This window comes from Zeus faber, assembly GCF_960531495.2.
Source record: "Zeus faber genome assembly, chromosome: 20".
NCBI lineage: Eukaryota > Metazoa > Chordata > Actinopteri > Zeiformes > Zeidae > Zeus > Zeus faber.
Genome location: NC_137207.1, coordinates 1649170 through 1675310, shown reverse-complemented (window position 1 = coordinate 1675310; position 26141 = coordinate 1649170).

Below are 26141 nucleotides of genomic sequence, written 5' to 3'. Positions count from 1 at the left end.
TGAATTTGTGACAATAAACTGCAACTGCTCACTTTGTGGAATACACAAGGGAACAGCATTGGAGTAATGCATATATTACCCAAATAACAACATTTTGAGTAAGGACCAAAATAGTACGGTGGCTTACATGTTGCGAAAAAGCAGCTAATTTGGAAAGGTATTGTGGGGTTAGATGGTTGCTGGGTCACCATGTGTTGGATCAGATCCCGTCCCGACTTGACAGCTAAAGCTATACAATGGCTAACAATTGCAATTGGCTTCTCAGGTCGCTCATATCGTGAGCACAGCAATCCAGGAAGAGCCATTGCTTTCAGCTAAGCCACAAAGGGTGTCAGGTCATGGATGACGTCAAAGTGGAGGTCCATAAGCTCAGTGACTTATTCTAATACACAGGAGAGAGAACATAACATTGCATACAGTTTGAGAAATTCATTTGGTCTCAACTGTTGACAAACTTTTACCAAAGTAACTGCAATTAGAAATGTTATGTTTACTGCTTGTTTCAAATTTTGTTACACTGGAAAATGAAGACCTAGTACTTGTTGTTCAGGTGGTGCCAAAATCTCACCAGAGGGGCAAATGTGTTTGGAATCATGCATATACGTAATAGTATCAAAATGAAAACTTCAATCAGACAATTGAATGAACTAACCAGTAGTATATTTGGTCTTCACCAAGAACATGTGACTCTCTCTTGGCCTTTTGAAACTTTATTTGGGACTGTAGTTCTCCTGCTGCAGTCCTCCCTTAGGCTTGCACAGAATTTTAGTTGAAATGAGATGCGGCCAGGTAAAGCCTAAAATGAGAAGGATTTGTATGGGATTCCTTTCAAAATAGTTAGTGGGTGGAAGCTAAAATTATACATGGTGGTATCAGTGCCTGGAAGTTTTAGATACTGGCACCAGCAAATATATAAGCAGCAGCAGATACACAAGTAATGCAAAACTGGTATATTCCCAAATAAAATGTTTGAAGTGGCACTGGGAAGGTCTGCAATTAAACTTAGAATCACACTGTGGAACCGCTCCAAGGCACATGTTTGGTAGAGAGAGCCCAGCTTTTTCACATCACCAAGAACACGCTTGTTTGTTTGCACCTTCTCCAGTTTGTAGGTGGCCTTTGTTGCTATAGGGGGGAAGAGAATAACAAATTCATAAAAGATAATGAGTGCATAGTATCTGAGAGTATATTACAGGATTGGGATTAAATGACATAACTGCTATTGAATAGTGGGATACAAGCCTTCAACCATTAGTTTTTGTCAGCGGAAGGTTGGGTGGAGGCACTTGGGGAAAAGTGGATTTTCATGGACATGCATCCCCTCCAGTGAATGAACCGGATGCTGACCAGTAGAAATGATCTTTGTTGCTCTTTGTCCACATGTTGACCTTCTTGCTGTCCTTCTATTTGAAAATAGCATCTACCGTCTTGGTGATTGCTGTCAACAGTTATAAAAGATCTAATATGTATTTTTTCTATAGTTAATGTTAATGTTGCACAAGATAAGCTGTGCTACAAGTTATCAATAAACAGCATTTCCGTATTATTGTACCTTTACATAAATCCCACACATGATAAAAGTGGCCAATATGTGGTTTGTATTCCTGGATAAACTTCTGAATCTGGGTGTGGCGGTCTCCAGGGAAGCCACTTTGACAGCAGATCTGCCTCGAAACTCCAGACATCGCTCCATCAGCACTTCCTTTCCATACAGACACTGCTTCTCAATTCATTGCTCTGTGGATCATAAACAGACACACACATCTTCGACATTCTTATATGAAAATAAATAAAGAGATTCAGACCAGCCCTTTAATACATCCTAATGACCTAGGATGTTTAAAAAGGCGGTGCTTTTAACACATCTAATGCACAGCTTGAGTAGACAACATGACCTGCTAGCCATGAGGCACTACAACATACGGATAGAATCACAACTACAACAGTTAGTCATTTACAGCATAAAGCTGATGATGTATGTGACCTTGTCAAAGCTGCTCAGATTGTTACCTCACCGTCCGATGCTGCTAATCTCGTTTAATCCCTGAATGTGAGGTTGCAATTAAAAATAAAATTCCACCATCTGAAACATATCCCTCATTGCTTACGTTTCATACACGTCATTTATTTTACGGTATACATAGTTGTTGACAGCATTGCTTGCAACGACTGCGTAGTAATACAGTAATTTATGCACAACGTGTCTCTTGCGCCGTTGTTCGACATCTGTGACATAGCCGTCCTCATGAATATTTATTTATTTATTTTTATTATTATTATTATTATTATTGATATATATTTTTTTACCTGTGTGTCAGCATGCTGGGCATACAACACAAAGTATTTGTATGCCATTGCATCTAGGACAGTTAGTCTGCACGTGGAGTTCAAGTTCTCAACCTGCAATGCAACTCTTTATTTATTCTTTAATCATCAAGAACTGCTGCACTAACTCTGTCCTGTAGATGACCTGTAGAATGACAAGAGCACAGTTTTTGGTTATAGAGAACCACCACCAACCCCCCTCTTTGGAGAACTATTTATCATGTTTGGGTCTATAAACAACTGATCACTACTGCAAGAGGGGGAGAATCACTACTGGTGGGACAAATAAACAACATTTACACAAAAACATAAACATTGGATGACAACATGTATTGAAAAACAGTTAATTAGGTTAAGTTATGGCAGTAAATGAGGAAGGAAAGGAGAGGAATGCAACCAGGAGGGTGCTGGGGTGCACTTGAAGCAGGTGTGGTGGTGTGTGCGTGTGTGATGGGACCACCTGTATTTGTTTGTGTGTATGTGTGTGTGTGTGTGTGTGTGTGTGTGTGTGTGTGTGTGTGTATGTGTGTATGTGTGTAAGATGTCCACCGGTGCGTGTACATGACTAATGCAGTCATGAATTATGCAGACCCCCCACCCCCACTGTTGCATTGGGGGCACCAGACACTCGCTATTGCTGCCAGCCTCATCTCCACTGCCGCCAGACTATCCATCGTCTGCAAGGGCCTCGGCTCCCAAGCTGGATGGTGGTCTTCTCCGCCACTGCAGACTCAGCTGTTTCCAACGCTGCGGAGCACTGCCTCAGTTCCTGCAGTGGGATATCTGCCTGTCGAGGCCAACCTGCAGCCACTCATTTGGACCGCCTGCCTGCGCTGCCTCCGGGAGGAAGGTGCTCTCCTGGCTTGGCTGCTTCTGCTGTCCCTCGGTACGCCTCTGCTGCCGGACCGCCATCCATGCTCATAGTCAGCTCCTCCATGGTTCAACACATCACCCTGCCTGCGGCTAAAACCCTCTGCTGCCCGGGTGCCCGCGTCCAGGATATAGACTTCAAAATCCCACAGCTGCTGGATCAAAACCCATCTGTCAGAACCAACGATCTCAGGGACAAACAATCGTTACAGTCTACTACAGTTGAACCACCGGTTCATCGTCTTCAGCCCACTGCCTTGTCCCAGCTTTTGAGACATAAAATTCACGCGTGTCTACTACTACAAATACTGCTGCTCCCTTGATGTACCGTTTGTGGACAACTTCGGCACCTTCTTAAATCGTCCAAACGTCTTCAGAAGTGATGGAGTACATCCAAACTTTCACAGATCCAACTCCTCGCAATTAACATGGAGCATACATCGGAATCAACCGTAAACTGCTGGCGAGAGAGTTGTAATGAGGGGAGAGTGAACAGAAGAGGCCTAAGCAGAGATAATTGGATACTGTTGTGGAAAGAGCATTTCTTAAACTGCTGCTGGCCGGGCTTTTTGGGCTGTGGTCTGATTGAAATTTTCCAATATAAGCGACACCAATAAAGGGAAGAGGCCCGCACCATTATGGGTGCGACAGGAGTCAAGTGTATAAGGCAGGGGGAAAATGGTGGATTGTTGCTGGCGTTTAGCACAAATGATACAACTGTCTAGAGTGAGGGAATGAGCACTATAGTGCACAAAACTATACCAAACATTATCGTCATAGTGTTGCGTCCACGTCGACGTGATAGAGCATCTGGCACTATGGGGTGGAAGAGAGGAGGGGGAAGGGGAAGCGAGAGAGAAATGATAGATGCAAATATGATCTGTGAGACAATGATGTGTCATGTCAAGTCAATTCACACTTTATTTATAAGGCACATTTCATACCAGGGCAACACAATGAGCACGATGTGTCAAGTCAAGTCAAATCAAGTCACAGTTTATTTTATAAAGCACATTTCAAACCAGGGCAACACAATGAGCACGATGTGTCAAGTCAAGTCAAATCAAGTCACAGTTTATTTTATAAAGCACATTTCAAACCAGGGCAACACAATGCGCTTTAGAAAGAAATACAATAAAAGGTAGGGGGAGGCTGCAGAGAGACGGGAGCATGCTGTGATCTCACGAGAAGACAGAAGCGGAAGTGAGTAGTGAGTGGAGATCCAACATGGCAGTGCCCTGCTACACTGACTAACATACCAGCAGCTCCATCTCAGACAAGATAACAAAGCGAATTGCAAATAACATATATATAAATACATTTAAAAAAGGGAACACTGTGCGAAACCAAAGTGGAGGACCTCAAGCATTATATAGATTTTTTTATCACGAATACATGATGGAAGACAACCAGGATTGCAATAATCCCGCGAAAAGGAAGAAGACCGACTCAGCAACGGACACAGACGATCTCATACTCCATCAGTACTGTAAAGGTGAGCATCTTGTAGAATTTAGGAAAGCTCTCTTCTCTATGCCCAACAATAAATCACCAGGATCAGATGGCTTCCCAGTGGAATTTTATAAACAATTCTGGCCACTTATCTCCCCATTATTCATCAGAATGGTTACAGAGGTCAAGTCAACCCCTACCATGCCTCCACTCATGAATACTCATGAAACCCAATAAGGACCCAACCCTCACCTCCAGTTATAGATCCATAAGGCTTATTAATTTCGACCTTAAGATTAAAAGTAAAACACTAACCAACAGAATTGAAAAAGTAATTCAATTTATAATTCATACAGACCAAACAGGCTTTGTCAACGCCGGACACTCATCCAGCAATATGCGTCGCTTATTCAGTTTTATCAGCATATCTCAAAGGCACAACTTCAATACTATTATTGCCTCTTTGGATGCCGAAAAAGTATTTGACAGAGTTAATTGGACATATCTCTTTTCAATCCTCAACAAATTAGGCTTTGGAGAGTCACTCATTCAATGGATCAGAATCCTCTACAACTCTCTATCTGCTTCTCTCATCCCCAATGGTTACACTTCACAGCATTTCACTCTACAACGTGGGACACGACAAGGATGTCCACTATCTCCTTTACTATTCGCCATCTTTATTGAACCATTGCGGCGGCCATCTGTCAAAATAGTAATATTGTAGGCATACAAACAGAAACTCTGTTCACAAAATCAGTTTGTATGCAGACGATATCTTGTTGTACATACGGAATGCAATATCATCCCTACCGGAGGTCTTCAATCTTATATCTAAATTGTTAGCCATCTCTGACTATTTAATAAATTGGACTAAAACCAGTCTTACCACTCAGTGGGGGGACTGCAATGCTGCAACCCAGAAACTTCCCTTAAGCATCACAACGGGCAATATTTGATACATTGGTATTGATATCTCCACCAATCTATCAGATTTGTTTATCCTTAACTTTACTCCATTGCTCAAATCAATTGAAGAAGACCTAATTCGATGGAACAACCTACCAAAAGGACAATCTCAGCTGCCCGGGTTCCATCTCGCTAGGTCCTTCTACAGTAGACAGCATGGCCTGACAACCTTTGTGAGGGATGACCTCAACTGGACAGTTGGAGGCCAGTCCCAACTGGCTCCAGTGTTGAGTGGCTGGTCATTAAAAACCAGGACACATCAGTGGTCAACATGTATAAGTTCCCACCATCAACGCTGATCATGTCGGCCCTCCCGCTGGTCCCGTTACCCGCCATCTACGCAGGGGACTTCAACTGCCAGCATACTTCAAATGCCAGCATACCGACTGGGGATACAGCCATACATCTGCAGATGGAGAGATGTTGTGTGAATGGGCCTCTAGCGCCAAAGCTCTGCTCCTGTACGATGCAAAACAGCACCCAAGCTTCTACTCTTCCCTATGGAACACCCATACCCTTGCCTTGTGCTGCAGCGCTGACCCCACACCGGAGAGACACATTCTTGATCGGTTCCTCCAATCACACCACCGACCGTCCATCCTCCAGGCTCCCTCCCTGGTGCAGCCTTTACCAGGCAAGCCCGTCAGCAGATGGAACTTCAGGAAGGCCAACTGGCAGTCATACACAACTGAGACAGAAAGAACATCAGCCTGTCTCCTGGACCCAGATTCTGCCAATGTGGACGTTGCGTATGGTGCCTACTGCAAAGTCCTCCTAGGGGCAGCAAAGAAATCCATCCCATGAGGCTACAATGAGAGCTATAAATCGGACTGGGATGAAGAATGCAGCCAGCTCCTGCGAGACCACCAGAAGGATAAGTCAAGGGAAGATGTGGTGGCGACTGCAACGGCATTACTCCAAAAGCTGGATGCAACCCGTAAGGCCAGGTGGACTGAAGTTGTTGAGTCAATCAATTTCATCCACTCCAGCCGCAAGGCATGGCTGACCATCAACCAGCTGACGGGCAGAAAAGCATCACCCCCCAAATGCCCTGTGACAGCAGATGCCATCGCATCCCTGCTTCTCAAGAATGGCCAGTTCCCTGGAGCATACAGAATTTCACCCTCCTGACATCGCACAAGGTTTCTACCCCGGGTGGCCAGTGCCGATGCCAACCTATCAGGAGACTTTACCACAGCGGAATTCAGTGTGGCCATCAGCCTGTCTGATGGCCACACTGAGGCAAGGCAGTGCCTCCATGCCTCAGTGCCCCAGGCCGTGATAAACATCCACCCGGAATTCGTCATCCACCAGAGTGCGACAACATCTGCTTAGCTCTGCGCCTTCCTCTTGTCCTGCTTCCGGAAATCCAAGCTCCGCAAGACCTGGCCTCCTGCTTAAGTCATAGCCCTGCTGAAGCCAAACAAACCCTCCGAAGACCCCAAGTCCTAAGCCCCATCTCGCTGCACTGTGTCCCATTTAAGATTCTTGAGATGGTGATCCACAGCCGCATTGAGCCAGTGGTGGACCCACAACTTCCCAGGGAACAGACCGGTTTCCGCCAGGGCAGGTCAACGGTGAACCAGGTAACACTGCTTATGCGAGACATCAAAGACAGCTTTCAGGCTAATGACAAAGCTGAGCTGGTGCTACTGGACCTGATAGCCGCATATGACACCATCTGGCACCGCCGACTCCATCTGAAGCTACTGAGGACAATCCCAGATAGGCATATGGTGAACTTTATCATGGAGATGCTGTCGAACCGCAGCTTCATCCTACAGACCAACAATGGTCAGAGAAGTAGGCTCAGGAGACTGAGAAATGGGGTTCCTCAGGGTTCTGTCCTCTCACCAATGCTTTTCAACATCTACATCCATGACCTTCCAGATACAATATCTAAGAAATATGGTTACGCAGATGAGCTGGCCATCATGCTGCATCAACCTACATTTAAGGCGATGGAAGAGGGCCTCAACCAGAACATGGGCATCTTGGCTACCTCCACAGGTGGCGCCTGCAGCTCACCACCTTAACAACAGGGAAGCAAAGAAGGAACTGGATGTGGTTGGGATCAACAAGCATCTGGAGTTCCAGCAAGTCCGAAAGTACCTCGGCGTATGCCTGGATAGGACACTTACCCTCAAGCAACACCTAGAAGATGTGAGGGCCAAGGTGACATCAAGGGCCTCGCTTATCCGACGTCTTGCTGTTACAAGCTGGGGGGCCTCGGCCAAGACACTCCGGATTTGTACACAAGCCCCAGTCTTCTCTGCAGCTGAACACTGTGCCCCAGTCTGGTGTAGGATCCCACATGTCAAAAAGGTTGACACCGTGATTAACAACTGTCTCCGGACGATAACCGGCTGCCTGAAGCCCACCCCTGTGTCCTACCTGCCAGTCCTTTCAGGAATTGCCCCGGCCGGACTTTGACGAAAGGCTGCTACCATCAACCTTGCCAGGAAAGCCCAGACACACAGCTGGCATATCCTGCATGACAGAACAGTAAGACCGACAGAATCGCCTCCACAGAGACTCAAGTCCCGCCACCCCTACAACAAGGCGGCACAACAGATGCTCCGCTCCATACCAGAGGACTTGTCGACTAATGCATGGCTAGTGGCATCCTGGAAGCAGGAGTGGGAGTCGGCTGGGCCATCACGTATGCACTATGCATTGCACCACGCCGGCAATGGACCCTGCTGAACCGCCTGCGAACCAGGGTCGGCCGCTTCAAGTCATCTTTGAAGAAATGGGGCTTGGCAGACAGCGCAGCATGTGAATGTGGCAAGCCAGAGCAGACTACCGAACACATAACCACCACCTGTCCAATGTTCAAACCACCGTCAGAGATCGGCCTCTTCCAAGTGGGACCAGAGATGAGGGCGTGGCTGCAAGACACTGAGTTGGACATCTGAGTATGATACACGAAACACCTTTTCTATGACCCGCAACTCCAAAATGCAACTCATCCAATTGCAGATCTTGCACAGAGCCCATATCACGGAACACAAAATGTTCAAAATGGGTTTTGTGGATGAAGACATTTGCCCTCACTGTTCCGTTGATACCAGAGATGACTATTTTCATGCCTTCTGGCTCTGCCAACCAATCCTAGCATTCTGGACACAATTCTATACCAAGATCATAAATACGAACTTGATCCCAAAGAAATGGCGGACAGCAAAACTTATTGCCATCTTAAAACCTGGCAAAGACCACAAACTACCTGCCAGCTACCGCCCAATCTCCCTACTCAGCATTCCCTACAAAATCCTAGAACGCCTAATACTACAACGTATCTCTCCAGGAGTAGAGGAAATTCTTTGCGTGGATCAGGCAGGTTTCCGCAAGGAGCGCAGCACAGGAGAACAAGTACTGGCCACCCTCATCAAAAATATACACTTGCATAACAATCCTACTATCAACAACACTCCACCGGACGAGGGTCGGTGGGGCAGGAGGGGTGCGAGTGATTCGGGTTCGACTTGCCTGAAGGACTCGCACCCCCAAATCCGCAATTTTAACTGTAATTACCAACAACATACATTGAGCACTGGGGATTTCCGGGGTGGCCGGTCACTTGCGGGTCGGTGTGGGGGTGTGGTCTGGCGGGGGGAGGTCAGGTGGGCTCCCCTGCCAGCTGGGCAGGAGTCATGGTGGCTTGTGCCTGGTGGATGTTAAGATGTGCAGCGACCTGGCGGGGCTGCGGAGAGTGCCGCCGGGTGCCTTCCGGGGTCCCCGAGGGGGCTGCTTGCGGTTGTGGGTGAGGGTCGGGGTGTGGGGGGGCGGCTGTTGGCCTTTTGTTGCTGCTGCACGGCTTCTCTGTGGCAGGCGCCCCAGGTGCTGGGGGGGGGGTGGAGGGCCTGTATACCTGGCGGCCTGCTGGCATCGGCAGGGGGGGGTAAACATTGAGGTGCCCCGTGCTGAGCACATGCTGCTAAGTGTATGGGTACTTGGCGCTCACGCCGGGTGGGGTGTCTGTTTGGCGGCGATGGGGCAGGCCTCGTCTATATCAGACAACTAACTGCAATACATAAAGTGATATACCAACAGGAAAAGAACAGAGTTCCAGAGCCGGAAAAGGAGCCACCATGGGGGGTGGAACTTGGAGACAGTGTCTACTGGAGAGTCTTCCAGAGATGGTGGAACAAACAAGGAGGGAAGGACCCTATACAGTGGTAAGAGCAACCCCAACTGTTATTCAAGTAGAGGGAAGCACCACATGGTATGATCTGAACCATTATACTTAGGTTCATTGTTTGGTGAGCAATGTTGTACATTTCTTCACAATAACACTTCACCTAAAGGGGGTTTACTCTTGCCATGATCAAAATGAAGAATTTGAGAAGGAAAGTGAAGGCTGCTGCCGGCAGAGGAGCCAACACGTGGGATTGGTGAGAGGGTAGCAAAGGAAGATGTGACAGCAATAGGGCTTTTGATAGTTGGATTAATCTTCTGTTGTTTGCTTCCAGTACTGAGAACGTTTATTACTGAAGTGCTGATTGATCAGACATCCATCCAGGCTGCAGTCAGGCATGCAACGGTTACCATCAATCACCGTGAGAAGGCTGTACCGATTGTTGGCAAACCAGGAGAGTATGTCAAAGCTGCGGGTCTCCCCTGTAATGGACATGGAGCACCCCTCAACTGCCCGTACCATAATCCTGATTATGTATGGCCGTTCGGAGCCAATGCTGAAGCAGCATGCAGAGCCAACGCACAGATGGTTCTGCATGTCAATGGCTGGGAAGCAACCGTTTAGAGGATGCCACACTGCCACAGAAAAGATGGTTTTGCAAAATTTTATCCATCGTGTATATCATTGAGGAAAACAGTTTTTTCTGATGTTTTTTGACCATGTTTGCAACGCATGTAAGCACGTAGCCCCGAATAGACTAGCTATGGGAGATGTATTGTATTGTGATGTGTGTATTTGGGGCTTTGTAGCCCCAAAGGGGGGATATTTAGAATAATTTTAAGCTTATTTTTAAGGGAATCAATGAATAAGTAAACATGTCTTTGTGTTGAGTATGCCACAATTAGAAGCAGATGTGGAAGGCAGGAAGGATGCTCATTCCATCAATCACATATAGACAAGGAATGTAGAGGTTTGGGGAATCAAATCAATCTCATGAAATATACGTTTGTATGAAGACAAGATATAACATGTTTAATAATATGAGTAAGATATGACTTATTTAGACATAATATGAACAATGTATTCAGATAATATAAATAAGAGAGAATGCATGTATCAACAGAGAGGCTTCTGTAAAGCAGAATTGGGGGCCTATTTTGAGTGCCCTGTGACCTCTCTCCAAGTAGAGAGGGGTACTGAGTAATTTTCTCCATATGGTGTTTAAGCTCAGAAAATAGGAACGCAAGGAGGGAAGGAGTCAATGCTTTAAGGAGAATATATAACGTTGTAAACCAAAGAGTTTTTGAGTGTACTTTGCAGACCTCACTCAGACTGTTTATTTCTTTATAAAGAGTCTTATCTGTGTATCCAACTTACCTCAAGTGCTGCCTACCATAACCAGGGACCAGGGTCAACAATACTAGAGCTCTCCTTTCCCGGTATCCCCCGGACCGGAGAACCCAAAACCAGTTCAATGAGGTGCTCCAAAAGGGACCAGGGTCAACAATGCAAAGCACAACTTTTCTTGTAGGCCACGGACCGGAGATGCTGAACCAGGCTAGCACAGGATCTCACACCATGAACCAGGTAAACAGGGCTATAGCATTGCTTTCCTGGTAGTCCCTGGACCGAAAAACAAAAACCAGGCTAGCCCAAGTGCTTCACTGAAGCTCAGGGTCAATGATGCTAGTGCACTGCTTTCCTAGTACACAATGATCGGTGAACCCCACCCTGGCTCTCACAAGTACTCCACCAGGGACCAGGGTCAACAATGCTAGAGTACCGCTTTCCTGTTAGCTCCTGGACCAGAGAGCCCAAACCAGAATAGCCCAAGTCCTCCATCTGGAAAAAGGTTCAACAATGCTAGAGCTCTGCATTCCTGGTAGCCCCCAGGCCGGAAAACCCAAACCCGGCTATCCCAATTCCTCCCAAAGAGACAAGGGTCAACGATGCTAGAGCACCGCTTTCCTGGTAGCCCCCAGACCGGAGAACCCAAACCCAGCTAGACCAAGTCCTGCACCACTCCCGGCTCGATCAGGGTCAATGATGCTAGAGCACCGCTTTCCTAGTACACCATGACCGGTGAACCCCACCCTGGCTCTCACAAGTCCACCATCAGGGACAAGAGTTAACAATGCTTGAGTACTGCTTTCCTGGTAACCCCCAGACTGGAAAACCCAAAACTGGGTAGACCAAGTCATACACCAATGATCAGGGTCAATGATGCTAGAGTACCGCTTTCCTAGTACACCATGACCGGTGAACCCCTTCGTGGCTATCACAAGTCCTCCACCAGGGACCAGGGTCAACAATGCTAGAGTACTGCTTTCCTTGTAGCCCCTGGACCAGAGAACCCAAACCCTGCTCACCCAAGTCCTCCACCAGGGACCAGGGTCAACAATGCAAGAGTACTGCTTTTCTGTTAGCCCCTGAACCGGAGAACCCAAACCAGGCGAGCCCAAGTCATCCACCAGGGACCAAGGTCAACAATGCTTGAGTACTTCTTTCCTGGTAGCCCCCGGAAAAGACAACCCATACCCCGCTAGCACAAGTCCTCCAACAGACGTCAGATTCAATGATGCACGGACACCGCTTTCATGGTACACCGTGACCAGAGAACCCAAATTAGGCTGGACCAAGTCCTGTACTAGGAACCAGGGTCAACAATGCTAGAGCACTGCTTTCTTTTTTCTTTTTTTTTACCTGTGCTGTCAGCATGCTGGGCATACAACACAGAGTATTTGTATGCCATTGCATTCAGGACAGAGTTAGTCTGCAAGTGGAGTTCAAGTTCTCGACCTGCATTGCAACTCTTTATTAATTCTTAAATCATCAGGAACTGCTGCAATAACTCTGTCCTGTGGACGGCCTGTACAATGACAAGAGGACAGTTTTTGGTTATGGAGAGCCAGCACCAACCCCCCTCTTTGGAGAACTATTTATCATGTTTGGGTCTATAAACAACTGATCACTACTCCAAGAGGGGGAGAATCACCACGGTGAGACAAATAAACATAGAGACAGGTTCAAGCTATCAACCCAGAAGGGTTGATAGCTCGCACCCCTCCTGCCCCACCGACCCTCGTCCGGGGGAGTGTTGTTGATAGTAGGATTGGTATGCAAGTGTATATTTTTGATGAGGGTGGCCAGTACTTGTTCTCCTGTGCTGCGCTCCTGTAACCCGACTTGTAGAATGACAAGAGCACAGTTCTTGATTATGCAGAGCCACCACCAAAGGAGAGGAATGCAACCATGGGATTGCTGGGGTGCACTCCATGCAGGTTTGCGTGCGTGTGTGCGTGCGTGCATGCATGCGTGCGTGCATGCGTGTGTGTGTGTGTGTGTGTGTAAGATGTCCACCGGTGAGTGTACATGACTTATCCCCATTGGTACGGGTGTAGGAGGTCGGTATTATGTCGCTGCGCCTCCAAGCAGCGCAAGGGGCCCCGAAGCCCCCCCGAACGCCACAGCCCCACGGACAACCCTCGGGGAGGGAAAAGGAAATCCCCGGGTACCATGCCCTGCAGCCACGGAAGACCCCCGGGCCCCCAGAGAAGCCAGAGGGCCGTGGAGCAACTCCCACGCCCAGCCCCGAGGAGCATGACCCAGTCCCAGGGGGCATGAGGAGACCCCGCATCCCAGGGGCGCACATATACAACCAACCCCCGGGCGCAGGCACAAGACGCAGCCACCGGCACAGAACCCGGGCCACGGGCGCAAGGCACGGACCGCAGGCCCGGGTCACGGCCCCACGGTGACAGACCGAGCCGCCCGCCACACGGGCAGGCCGGCAGGACCCCCACGCCCACCCACGCCCTGCACAAGGGGGGGGGGCCCGCCCCACCGCAGCCGATCAGACGCCCCACCCGACGTGAGTGCCAAGTGCCCATACAAGTAGCTAGTGCCCAGCGCGGGGCACCTCGATGTTACACTCCGCCTCTACCATGTCGGGCAGCTCCGTGCCCCCATTTGGCCCCTGGTCAGCCCCCAGCCGCCTAGCATGCGCACAGAGAGCGTCAGAGGGCAGGTACCTCGGCAGCCCGGTGAGATGACAGGAGACCGCCACCCACGAGGGAGACCACATGGTGAGCCCCGTGCCTAGCACAGCCAGCCACGTTCAGGACTCAGGTTAACAGGACCAGATGAAACACCTAACCAGCCCCGGCACGACGGGCCACCTCGCCCCACAGGATGCAGAGGGACACACAGGCCCAGCAACCCCACCCGCAGAGCGGACGACCCCAGTGGTGCGCCAACCCACCGCCCATGGGGGCCGAGACCCGAACCAGCGACCCACACCCCCCGCCCCCAACCCGAGCCCCAGAACCCAGAACCCAGCCGGAACCCACACATGGACGCCAGCTGCAGGTACTCCCGGGAGCACGCCCCCCCCCCCCAGCTCAACTAAGGTAAAGGAACGAGTGCCACCACCCAGACCACCCAACTCCCCCGTGGGGCCCCCGGATCCCCCAAGAACACCGGCCCACGCACCACAGATGACCCCAGAGCGGCCCGGGCAGCCACCCAACCGCGGAGCACAACGACATTGTACTGACGTAGGAAGACTCAAGTATTGAATGATGGAGTTATGTCATGATAAAAGTAGCCCATATTTCATTAAATGAATCAACATTGTTTTGGGATATTGCCAATAGTTTTTCCATTGAGATGTAATCTATTAATAACTGCAACCATTAGGATGTGGTGAGATTATCTCTCTTTTTCCATTTGAGTAATATAGTTTTCTTGGCCATTATTAAGGCGATGAAAATGGGTTGCTGATGTTTCAGTGGTGGGCCGACTGAGGAGAGGTCACCGAGAAGACATATAGACTGGGAGAATGGAATGTTGCGACCCAGAAGGGTTGATAGCTTCTTGGTGATGTTGGTCCAGAATGCTAGGATAGGTGGGCGGAGCAAGAAGGCAGTTTAATACTCGGTTTCTTGTATTTCCAATAAAATTTGTTGACTATTGAGTCGGGAGTATTAAACCAATGTACTGTTGGTTGCACTGGGGTCATATAAAATATATAGTTTATTTTTGGAAGTATATTCATTTTCACTGCTGCTATCGTGCCAATAAGTGAGATGGGTAGGTTGTTCCATCGAATGATGAGAAAAATTGAAACTTAGAAAAAGTGCGACAAAAAATTGACACTTGGAATGAATCAGCCAAACACAGAACTTTGAAAAAATTCAAGAGTGAGAAAAAAAATCGACTTAAGAAAAAATTGACACTTGGAATAAATCAGCCAAATTCACAACTTTGAAGAAAGTCGACTAAGCCAAACTCGACTAAGCCGACTAAGCCAAACTCAGACCTTTGAAAGAAATCGACGTTTCGAAAAAAATTGACACTTCAAATGAATCAGCCAAACTCAGGAGTTTGAAAATTTCGAGCTGAGAAGAAAATAGACTTTAGAAAAAATGCGACACTTGTAAAAAATCGACCCTTGGAATAAAGAGAAAAAAATTAGCACTTGGAAAACATTCGACACTAGTAAAAAGTACACACTTGGAATTAATCAGCCAAACTCAGGATTTTGAAAAAATCCGAGACTCAGAAAAAAATCGACACAAAGAAAAAAATTTGACACTTGGTATATATCTGCCAAACTCATAACTTTGAAAAAATTCCAGACTTAGAACAGAATCAACACTTAGAATGAATGAGCCAAACTAGGGACTTTGAAAAAACTTGCGACTCAGAAAATAATGGACACAAAACATTCAACACTTAACCTAGCCAAAAATCTGAGACTTAAATACAAAAATATTGACACTTAGAAAGAAATTGACACTGATAAAAAATGTACACTTGGTATAAATCAGCCAAACTCAGAACTTTGAAAAAATCGACACTTTGATTGAATCAGCCAAACTCGGGACTTTGAAAAAATTCGAGACTTAGAAAATAATCGACACTTTGAAAAAACACTTGGTATACATAAAGATAAAGATACTTTATCAATCCCCAAAGGGAAATTCCAGTGTTGCTGCAACAATTACATACATCACAAAACACACATAATGTATAAAAAACACACGTTTTTTAATCAATTACTATATATATTTATATACACATATGCATGTGTATGAACATATAAAATAACTACTGTACTGTATAAAAATAAATAGAATTTAATAGAATTTAACTTCGTAAAAGATAAAGATTAAAAGTGGAAGTTAAATGTAAAGTAAAAATGCGCCTTGTGCATTGTCATTCAGAGAAGGAGTTTCCTCCCCTGGCACAGAGGGGAGTCATTGTAGGTGGCTTTTGCGGTGGGCAGGAATAACTTCCTGTAACAGTCTTTATTGCAGCTGAGGGTCCTGTGCTGAACCTGTTGATGAGCAAGTTCAACTCATTAGCCCTGTCCAGGCTTTCCTCAGCCTGATCCCCCTTCACCTTGAAGCCTGTGATCTTTTTTGTTCCTGACCACACATTCCCCATCCCAAGGGCCTTCAAACGCCGTCCTCCCCCCTAACTATTCAAAACGTACTAAAACTAACTAGAAAGTAAGACGTCAGAACTGGACTACCAGTACCTCCAATGGATATAATTCGAATAAAAAATAAATAATAAATAAAAAGACAGATAGACATTTTAAAAGACACATTTATAAAAATGTATTAAAAAATAGTTATAAAAATAAAAAACAGACAAACAAAAACCACAATTTTCGACTGATCGATGCAAATTATGCCAGTCTAATCCATGGTCCTCCAGAAAGATATTTCCACTGCCCTTCCTAGCCTGCGTGACGCAGCTGGTGACACATCTGTCTGAGGGGGTAATTTCTAAGCTTGACAAAGCTTCTGCAACGATCCTCTAGATCGATGCAATCTTTAAGCTTACTCAAAGCGTTTTCCTTTGCTCTTCCATGATCTGCACAATATCTAAGCTTACTCAAAGCTTTTTCTTTGATCTTCCCTAATCAGTACAATATCTCCGTCCTCACCTTTTAATTAGTTCAGGACTAGTGTTGTCTCTGCTGGATCTGTTGTCACGTCCAGCAGACTCCCTCTCAGATTTCCTACAGTCTGTGCTCGACTGCTGTTGTGCACACAATCTGGACATGAAGAGGTTCAACAGAGCCAAGCAGAGAGTCTCATCATCATCGCCAAACTGTTGAAGAATTCTCACTGCATTGTCAGTGAGGTGAACCGGTTTTGCTACAGGAAAAAAAACTGAGTGTATTAAGGATATTTATGAAGAAGAAGAATCTTTTCTAATTGTCACACAGCACACCACACTACAACACATGCACCACAAACACACGCACATACTTTTGGATGGTGGCCAGTGAAATGAGGCCTCTGCATTTAACCCATCCTTGGCTTGTCCTTCCTCCGGGGGCGCAGCCAGGAGCAGTGGCAGCATTTGTGGATGCGCCCGTGGACCTGGTGATGAGTGTCCATCACTGGTCAGACGATGATGTGTGCATGTTTTTGGTGGGGGTTTTACATCTGAAGAAACCAGCTTTATATTTGGAGAAAAGGTTGTGCCCATCCTGAGACTAGCCATGTGATTTGCTGTTGCATTCAGTAACACCTGGTTTTAACAAAGAAAAACATTAAACACTATCGGTGCCGGGAATGCATACTTAGAGTGTTTACACAAATGGTCCTTTCATGAACTAGAAAAACAGAGATAATGCCAAAAACAGTTGTGCCATTTGTGTTCAGGAATGTAAGATCTCCTGATGAAGAGGAGCCAGGAGTAACCATGAAAGAAAACATATGCCCCTTAGCATTTAGTGCTAAGGGACATTTGGTCGGTTGTAAAGTTATATCATTGACGTATCCTATCATTGGTTGTAAAGTTATATCACTCATGAACATTGATCATCTGCATTTTCTCTCACAGTAGTCAACGTGCAGAATAGACTTTATTTCTTTGATCTGGTTTGAAGTAGGGACAGGCACATGCAATCCAATGCTTGGCGCTATGTAGCCTCTATTTGACTAGGCATTAAATCACTATGTTGCATTAAACATTGAGGAAGAATTTGTCCAGAGTTCGTTCAAATGTTTGTGATGCTCTTGAATTGGTGTCCAATCCTATAAAATAAAATCAACATTGTTTGAAAACCATAAAACATATGCAAATCAAAGCACGCTATGATTTGCCTCTGATCTGGGGCTTTGTTTGTGATTCTGGCTGGATTTTCCAGCGAGTGGAAAATCAGGCAAGAATTACAAAAAATGCTCCAGATTGGAGGCATATCATAGTGTGCTCCAGTAAGCGATGAGTGTGTCGTATGAATTGCTCACAACGCAATCATCCCTCAACGAGTGCTCGCAGATGCCAGCGAGATATCAAGCAGGTTTAATATCTGGTCGTGTTGGTCAAGTCAAGTCAAGTCACACATTATTTATAGAGCACATTTCATACCAGGGCAACACAATGCGCTTTACAAAGAAATACAAAAAAGAAAGAGAGAATGTAGTTGTCAGCCGGTCATTACAAGAGAATGCCCCTGAAACAACAGCAACAACAAAAGCAACAACAAAAACAACACAAACAACAATAAGCGACTCCAACCACAGTGCCAGCAACAGCAACAGAAAACAACAACAGCAGCAACAACAGCCACAGAAACAACAACAACGGCAGCAGCAACATCGACATCAGCAGCAACAACAACAGCAGCAACGTACACGCAAAGATGTCACCGGAACCGGAAGTGGTAGCTCTCACCGGAACTGGAAAGGTCACGCAGGTTAGAGATGGTTAAGTCGAGGTAAAAGATTACGTTAAGTTGAGGTATATGGTAAGCGAGAGTTAAGTTTAGGTATAAGGTTAGCAGCAGCAACGACAACACCGGTCAAGGTATAAGGTTAGCGGCACCAACAACAGCAGGAGCAGCAGCAACGACACCAGCAGTGACAATACCAGCAGCAGACAACAGCAGCAACAAAAACAGAAACAGCAACAGCGCACAAGCGAAGACGTCACCGGGACTGGAAGTGAAAGCTCTTACCGGAACCAGAAATCTCCTCATCTGTATTGAGTCAACATTGTGTACCATCTCATCTCAACGAAGTAAAGCCCAGCAAAGACGTCACCGGAACCGGAAGTGGTAGCCCTGACCGGAAACGGAAATTTCAACTGTGTGCACCATCTCATCTTAATATAGTCACGGTCCTTTAATTAGCGAACCCAAGTTACGGCTCAAGTTTTCAATCAGACCTTGGGAGGGAGATCCTTTTGACTCTCTCTCTCTGAAAACACACCATTCTTATGATCCTCAAAGTGTAATATCACAACAGAAACAACCACAGCAACAGAAATAGTAGCAACATCAACACCAGCAGCAACAACAGCAAAACCAAAGCAGGAGCAACAACAGCAACGCACACGCAAAGGCCTCACCGGAATCCGAGGTGGTAGCTCTCAGCGGAACCGGAAAAGTCACTCAGGTTAGAGATGTTAAGTTGAGGTACAAAGTTATATTTAAATTAGGATATAAGGTTTGAGATGGTTAAGTTTAGGTATACGTTTAGGGATTATTATGTTTAGGTATAATGTTCGAGATGATTAGGTTAAGGAATAAGGTCAGAGATGGTTAAGTTTAGGTACAAGATTAGCAGCACCAACAACACCACCAGCAGCAATGATGACTTGGATGTGACGCAACAAACTACAGCCAATGAGAGTAGACACGGGGTGGGGGGATGATGAGGTGAGACAGAGAGACAACAGTGCATGGAGCAGCAGCCAGAAACACAGACATAAAACATACCTCTTTTACCTTTCTTCTCTCGATTTTTAATATATTTCTTATTTTATTTCTGATTTTATTCAGTTTTTTACAGTTTACATTTACATTTACATTTAGTCATTCAGCAGACGCTTTTATCCAAAGCGACTTACAAGGGAGAATAACATTCAAGCTACATTGCGACAGAGATTAGTGTAACAACATTAGTGTAACAATAAATACTGCTAGGTAGTGCTAAGTAATTGTAGATTAGGACAGGAGGTACTCACTGAAGAGCTGGGTCTTCAAGTGCTTCTTAAAGACAGAGAGAGAGGTCCCTGCTCTGGTCATTTTTGGCAGCTCGTTCCACCAACGTGGAACTACAAATGAGAATAGCCTGGATTGCCGTGGCTGTATGGCCGGCAGAGCCAGGCGACGCTCATTTGACGAGCGCAGCATCCGGGGGGCAACATGTGCTCTTACAAGAGCATTTAAGTAGGCGGGAGCATTCCCAGCAATCACTCTGTAGGCCAGCATAAGAGACTTGAACTTGATGCGGGCGGCTACAGGTATCCAGTGGAGCTCGATGAGCAGCGGAGTGACATGTGCCCTCTTTGGCTGGTTGAACACCAGTCGCGCCGCCGCATTCTGTATCATCTGTAGTGGCTTCACCGCACAGGCCGGCAAGCCTGTTAAGAGGGCGTTGCAGTAGTCGAGACGGGACATCACCAAGGTTTGTACCAGCAGTTGAGTGGCATATTGGGTCAGGTACGGCCTGACTTTTCGGATGTTGAGTAGTGCGAAGCGGTAGGACCGGGAGACGGCGGCAACATGGTCCGAGAATGTCAGTTGGTCATCAATAATGACACCAAGATTCCTTGTAGCCTTGGTAGGAACAAGAGATAGAGCGTCGATTTTAATATCAATGTTGTGATAAATACCTTGTTTGGCCGGGAAGACCAGCAGTTCCGTTTTCGCCAGATTTAGTTGAAGATGATAATCCTTCATCCATGTGGATATGTCAGCGAGACAATCCGAGATCCGCGTCGAGACAGTGGGGTCGTCGGGCGGGAAGGACAGATAGAGTTGAGTATCATGCGCATAGCAGTGATATGAAAAGCCATGTGAGCAGATGATCGGGCCCAGTGAGGTGGTGTATATGGCAAAGAGGAGGGGTCCTAGCACCGAGCCTTGGGGCACCCCTGTGGTGAGGTGGTGAGGCACAGACAGCTGGCCTCGCCATGTCCACTGAACGAGCGCCCGGTGAGGTAAGATTCGAACCAGGAAAGTGCACTGCCAGAGATGCCCATACTTGAGAGTATGGACAGGAGTATGCTGTGATTGACAGTGTCAAAAGCAGCTGATAAGTCTAGCAGAATGAGAACCGAGGATTTGGCAGCAGCTCTAGCAGTTTTTAAGGCCTCTGTCACAGACAACAGGGCTGTTTCGGTGGAGTGACCACTTTTGAAGCCAGATTGAAGTGTATCAAGAAGGTTGTTACTTGACAGGTACTCTGTAACCTGTCTAGAGACCGCCCTCTCTATGGTTTTGGAAAGGAATGGGAGGAGAGAGACCGGCCGATAGTTTTCTACTTGATTGGGATCGAGTGAGGGTTTTTAGAGCAGTGGTGCGACCCGAGCCGCTTTGAAAGTGGAAGGGAAAGTGCCGGAAGTTAGGGAAGAATTAATCATATGTGTGATTGCCGGGGTGATAGTCGGTGATATGGCTTGAAGGAGGTTAGATGGGAACGGATCTAGCGGACAGGTAGTAGGACGGCTACATGTTTGTAGTTTAGATACCTCACTTTCAGTGAGGGGGGTGAAACCAGGCAACGATGAGCCTAGGGCTGGAGAAGACAGGTTTTGAGTAAGTTGATTAGTGAATTGGCTGCTGATGGCTGCCACTTTGTTAGTAAAAAAGGAGGCAAGGCAGTCAGCAGTGAGGTTAGTAGCTGGGGGAGGTGGTGGAGGGTAAAGCAGAGACTTGAAGGTGGCGAATAACTTACGTGTGTCTGTGGCACCGTTGATCCTATCGTTGAAGAAGGCCTTCTTGGCAGCAGTGATGCTGGAAGAGAAGAAGGACAGCAGTGTCTGGTAGCTTGCGAGATCCTCAATTGTTTTGGATTTGTGCTATTTCCTCTCGGCTGCTCTGAGGTCAGTGCGCGTTGTCAGAGGGTGTCAGTCAGCCAAGGGTGCGACTGGGTAGATCGAGCAGGTCTGGTGGATAGTGGACACAGGCTATCCAGACATGAGCTCAAGGTGGAGCAGAGAGAGTCAGTGGCATCATTTACCTGCAGAGAGGAGAAAGTGCCGTGGGGTGGAAGAGAAGAGGAGAGCACAGAGGAGAAGTGGGTGGGAGACAGGTTGCGGAGATTGCGGCGGATAGTAACCATGGGTGGGGAGGTGTGGGGTTGTTTTGGTAGCTGGACATTGAAGTGGATGAAGAAGTGGTCAGAGAGATGAAGAGGAGTGACCCTTAGGTTGTCCGTGGTGCAGCTCCGAGCAAGAATGAGATCAAGCTCTTTGTCAGCCTTGTGAGTCGGTGGAGTCGGGACCTGTCTTAGGTCGAATGAGCGAACCAAAGACAGGAAGTCAGCCGAGCTCGCACTGTCCAAGTGGATGTTCCATCTCCGAGGACGAGCAAGGGACACTCATGCTCAGGAATTGATGACAGCAGGGTGTCAAGCTCATGTTGGAAGTCACCTAGTTGTCCTGGTGGACGGTAGATGACGACCACATAGGCTTTCACCGGAGCAGTCACCAAGACGGCGTGATATTCAAAGGAGGCAAAGTTGTTTAAAGGCAGCAGTGGATTAAATTTACATGTGTTGGAGATTAGCAGGCCAGTCCCACCGCCATGGCCAGATGGTCTGGATGTGTGGGAGAATGTGTAGTTAGTGGAGAGTGCAGCCGGGGTTGCGCTATCTTCCGGTTTAATCCATGTCTCAGTGAGAGCAAGGAGCTCCAAGGAAAGGTAGTTGGCATGACCAGAAATGAAGTCTGTCTTGTTAACTGCAGATCGACAATTCCACAAGCCAACAGTGTCTGGAGCATAAGCTTGTTGGCAGATCAGCAAATAGCAGTGAAATGTGCAGAGTCAAACCAGTAGTCCAAGTTGCAATACTACAATACGAGCAGTGATACACTACACAGCAACCTCAGCACTAGAGCTTGACTCAGTTGTCAAGAATATAATAAAAAATAAATTATCCTGTCCCGCACATGGTATCACGTCATTTCCGGTGTCAATTCTCACATGTGATTGCGTGATAAAACATAGTTTGGAGACCTGAGAGACTCGGCGGGTATTTCTCCTGGTGAAAGATCCTCAGAGAGGCCTCATTTCACAGGCCACGCAGAGGCCTCATTTCACAGGCCACCATCCAAAGCATGTGCATGTGTGTGTGTGTGCGTGCATGTGTTGTAGTGTGGTGTGCTGTGTGACGATTAAAGATTGTTCTTCTGTTCTTGTTCTTATTCTTTAGTGACTAGTGCCTTTTCCTGTCCTTTATTTTTACTCAAAACATTGAAATAAATGTAACTGTCAACAAGCTTTTTTTAGGAGTTTCTCATGACGGGTAAAAAACACATTGTTACTAGTATCTAATAAATAAGAAATCGTACCTCATACATTTTGACAAGTAAAACTAAAGGAGTTACTAGTAACTATTGGAATAGCAACTACTAACTAAAATAAAAGCACGACTAACTTTTAAAGTGAAGAGTTTGTCCTTTGGATTAAATGGTAAAACGGCTTGCCATATCCAGTGGGTTGTTTGAGCATTGGCAGATGCTGGAAGACACTGGAAGATACATGTTTGGACTGAAATAACCTTATGGGTGCCCAACTCAGTTTTATTCACTCCAACGGACTCAGTAACACACGTTTGGGATAAAAATTTAAATCTCAATCGGTTCCTCTGAAATAAATCACCTGTCAGCTCCTCACAGCCACCGTCACATTTAATGACAATTATGTTGTCGGTATGCTACAATTAACTGCAACATGGGAACTTTTCACCAGTTGCGAGTGCAAGGATCCTATAAAATAAAAGTTGTATAAAAAATTATTTGTTCCCCTTCCCGATAAATTTTTCTTTACTGCAGATTTCAAATGTAGCTTTCTCAGAATCTATCTACATGCAAATATGTCCATTTTATTTCAATTGTCCATCCAAAAATGTCCTAATACCACAGCGTGCGTTCTGCGTGCTCGGCGTCTCAGGGTCAAGCATCTCATCACGCATCACCGTTCTCAGTCTTGTTCCAACAGTCTGTCAGTATTCACTACACTAGCGTTTGCAATCGCCACGCTTCCTTACCAGGAAATAACATGGGTACTCGCTTTTCGACCAATCCGCTTAGTGACCTGGTCCTAGGAAGGGGACTCGGTCGTTAAGTGAGGAGAACCTGGATATTCACCCAAAACTATTCTCTTCACAGGAGTTTGGTAATCAATCAACTACCCTATTTCCCACCTCTCCATCTTCAATGACACTGAAGATGCATAGCTGTCACAGACAGTGAATGGAAAAGTTGCATCTTAATGGTTGGAGGTAATCACAAAGAGGATTTTAAGTGGCTCAGAGAAGGAGGCAAGGAGGACGGAGGCAATATAATGTGATTCAATTGTAATTAAGAAAGTAATAAGCACAGAGTGCTGGAATAAACAGGCTGGATTCTGGTCAAACTAAATTGTAACATTAGGAAACAGACAAGCCCCAGACCTCATATATATCACATATGTCATTATTTGATTACACACAGTAAGATACATTGTTTCCTCTTTTTTTTTTTTACATTGTAGAACAAAAAACAACTTTGAGTCACAGATTTTTTTTTTATACTTTCGTAAAACAAAATTAATAGATTTATTTAGATGTATGACTCAAAATGGCAAAATAACTGAGCAGCTTGAAGACAAGAATTGGAACTGTGTCATATTGTTAGGGATCTACAACAAGCTAACAGGGCAACCCCAGTTTGTTGAACGCTTGAAATGGTGTTTTGCTGATGAATTAATCAGACAATAGTGTTATAATGGTTTACCAAATAAATTATAATAACAATAGAAAGAAAAACAAATTGTTTAATGTCTGTGCCTTTTTGCATGTTTTTTTTGAGGGAAATGACTACAGTACTAAAGTACCTCTAACATACTCATCTTCAAGCGATTCCCTGTTGTTTACTCTTTTTTTAACATTTTAGATTAATGAATGCATTAAAATACTTCACTACTACACTAATTCATGCAAATACTCATCATACTACAATGTCATGCATATCATATATGAGCGCGCACTCTCAGTGTCCGTGCACGAGGTCAGGAGGGCTTTGATGCGGGTGAACACCAGGAAAGCTGCGGGCCCAGACGCCATATCTGGGCGAGTACTGAAGACCTGTGCTTACCAGCTAGCTCCGGTGTTCACTACAATATTCAACATCTCCCTGGCTGAATCAGTGGTCCCGTCCTGCTTCAAGAGGTCCACCGTCATTCCTGTGCCGAAGATCGCCTCTCCTTCCTGCCTGAATGACTACCGTCCGGTGGCCCTCACCTCGGTGGTCATGAAGTGTTTCGAGAGGCTGATTAAGGATTACATCTGCGCCTCCCTTCCCCGCACCTTGGACCTGTTGCAGTTCGCGTACCGGCAAAACAGATCCATGGATGACGCGGTCTCCCAGGTACTGCACAACACGCTCACGCATCTGGATGGCCAGAAGGGGGCCTATGTGAGAATGCTGTTCATCGATTATAGTTCAGCTTTCAACACCATAGTCCCCACCAGACTGGCTGTCAAGCTGAAGGAGCTCGGATTGAATGGTCCGCTGTGCACCTGGATCCTGGACTTCCTCACAGGCCGCCCCCAGGTGGTCAAGGTGGGGAAGTACATGTCCAGCTCCCTCACCCTGAATACAGGATCCCCCCAGGGCTGCGTCCTCAGCCCCCTACTGTACTCCCTGTACACACATGACTGTGTGGCCAGGTCCAGCTCCAACACCATCATCAAGTTTGCTGACGACACCGTGGTCGTGGGCCTGATCACCGACTGCGATGAGAAGGCCTACCGCGAGGAGGTGGCTGACCTGTCACTCTGGTGCCAGGACAACAGCCTACACCTGAACGTCAGCAAAACCAAGTGACTGATTGTGCACTTTTGGCGTGGATCACAATCGAGGACGCACGTGCCCTTGTGGATTAATGGGACTTCTGTCGATAGGGTGAGCAGCTTCAGATATCTGGGAGTCCACATCACAGAGGACTTAACATGGACTGTACACACGGACACTATGGTGAGAAAGGCGAGGCAGCGTCTTTACCACCTCAGGCAGCTGAGGAAATTCCGGGTCTCGGTGAGGATCCTCAAGTCCTTCTACTCTGGAGCAGTGGAGAGCATCCTGACAGGCAACATCACTGCCTGGTTTGGGAGCTGTACTGCTCAGGACAGGCGGGCCCTGCAGAGGGTGGTGCGTTCAGCTGAACGTACCACTGGAACTACCCTCCCCCCCTTGCAGGAGCTATACACCAGGAGGTGTAGTAGCAGAGCCCGCAGGATCATGAAGGATCCTCATCACCCCAACAACGGACTGTTTCAGCTGCTGCGGTCAGGCAAGCGCCTCCGCAGTCACACAGCGAAAACAGACAGAGACAGAGTTTTTTCCCGCAAGCCATTAGAACTGTCAA